Here is a 2,404-nt window from a genome sequence, read left to right as displayed (position 1 = left end):
CTGACAGCCAACAGCCTCGCCCAGAGCCTAGAGATCTCTATGTGCACTTGCTTGCCTGACCATGTCATTCTGAAAAACTACAATAAACAAGGTCAGGGAAGGCCCTGTCCTTTTGGTACTCACCTAAAGTGGTGGAGTCACAGGACTATGAAATAAGTTTGTGTAGTGTAAGAGCCTCAGGCAGAAATCTTGTGAAGATTGTTATTTTGAGCCAGAGATAGACTGTTATGGTGTGTGCAGAATTTCATAGAGCAAGGTCTGAATAGACCTTGACATGTTATGAAAAGACCAGGAAGCAGACCAGAGTGTGCCCATGGCTCTAGTCAAAAACAGATCACAATGTCAAGCCCAGGAAAAACAAAGATGCCACATCTGAAAAGTGAAAGGGACTCATCCACCTTCTCTAAGATCACAGGATGTCATTGGTCACATAAATATGAAGCAGGCATAGAGAAAAAAAACCAAGTCTCATACTGCTTCATTACAAGCTGCCCAACATTTACTGGACTTTGCATATTTCCTGTTCTGAGCGTTGATTTATTCCCTTAACACACTTTACTCTTGGAGCATTCAGTCTGGAAGGCGATTGACACCCTGAAGATCCCACTAACTTTGTCTTCTGACCAAATTTAATTTTGCTCCTTATTATTTGTGCTGGGCATCAAGGAGAGAACAAGACTTGGAATGTTGTCAGAGCCAGTGGTGCTCTTTCTTCCTTCCTCACGGCCCCTCAGGTTTCAGCGACGACCTGAACCCTTAGATTTTTTGTGCCATTTCTATTTCATTTCTCTCTCTGATTTTGAGCAGATTGTTTGTGTCTCTTTAAATACAGGGCAGAAAATAAGCATGCCAGTCTGACTTCTTAATTTTATTTGTTCTTGAGAAGCTCATTCATTGGAATTGAGGTACCATTTTACATTGTTTGGGGCAATGATAATGGATCTGGGCAGCTTGAGTTACAGCCACTCTGAATATAATTATTGGGGCTGGGAGTGAGAAGTCATGGAGAGGACACAGCCCAGGGAGCAAAGATTTGGTGTGTGTGTGTGGGGGGGGGGGCACATGCATGCATGCACCTTGTGGAATGGGAAACATCCTCAAAGCAAAGGCACATGGTCTAATATATTCCAAGATGATTCTTGTAACACAGAGGCCAGAATTCAGTCAACACCTGGTATTCAGTACAGGCTCTATGTCAATTTACAGGATGCCTTTGCAAGTAGATTCTGAAATACAAGCAGTATATAGCATGAGTGCAGGACTCCTTTCTCTTGAAGGGTAACCACCTATTTCTTTGCAATTGCCTGACACCATCTCTGATCTCCCTCCTGGTAATTTCCCAATTCCACACATGCTTCCTGTTTTGGACTCCAATAGCTCAAAGTAATATCGTCCTCAGGGTCTCTGCAGAGGCCATTCCCTCTGCCAATAAAGACATCCCCAGACATGCTCATGGATCCTGCCCTCCTTTCCTTGAGGTCTCTGTTCAAAAGTCCCCTGTTTACTAGTCTTGACCAAACATCAATTACAATGTAATATTCATAACCACACTCCGCTTTATACCTACTCTTGTTTCTTCAAAGTTCTTAAACATTTCGTTTGGGGCGCCTGGGTGGCTCAGTCGGTTAAGTGTCTGACTTCAGCTCAGGTCATGGTCTCTTGGTTTGTAGGTTCGAGCCCTGCGTTGGGCTCTGTGCTGACAGCTCAGAGCCTGGAGCCTGCTTCGGATTCTGTGTCTCCCTCTACCTCTGCCTCTCCCCTACTCAGCTGTGTTTTTCCCTGTCTCAATAATAAATAAACATAAATTTTTTTTAAAAGTTCTTACCACCCTCTGATGTCTTATTAATATTTTTATTTGTTTCTATTCATTTTCTATCACTAGATTACAATGTCTTTGATTTTCAGTATGCTGGGCTCTTGCCTAGACAAGGCCTGGAACATGTTTAACAGTGTATATTCTTCCAGTGCAGGAAAGATATCCTTAGTAAAATAATAAAATGCATGGCCTCTGTTGGGAAATGCAGAGAATGAGACCAAAATGCCTAATCAGAGATGAAATGGGAGGGAATCCCTTCAAGGGGATAATAAATACACAAGCTACTTAAATTAGCTTCTTGACTGCAAAATATAAGTTTTAGCTTTCCAACTATGTGAGCAATGCCATCATGTGAAAATTAATGATATTTTCCTCTTTCTTGGTGATCAGTTGAACCTTATGGAACCAGGAAATGATACACAAATATTAGAATTTATGCTTATGGGATTTTTGGAAGGACCAAAGCTGAAGCCCCTCATATTTGGGGTTTTTCTCTCCATGTACCTGATCACTGTGTTTGGGAATCTGCTCATCATCCTGGTCGTCGGCTTTGACTTCCACCTCCACACACCCATGTACTTCTTCCTC

Source organism: Suricata suricatta, chromosome 12 (genome assembly GCF_006229205.1).
Source record: "Suricata suricatta isolate VVHF042 chromosome 12, meerkat_22Aug2017_6uvM2_HiC, whole genome shotgun sequence".
NCBI classification, from domain to species: Eukaryota; Metazoa; Chordata; class Mammalia; order Carnivora; family Herpestidae; genus Suricata; species Suricata suricatta.
Note: the sequence above shows the minus strand (reverse complement) of the source record.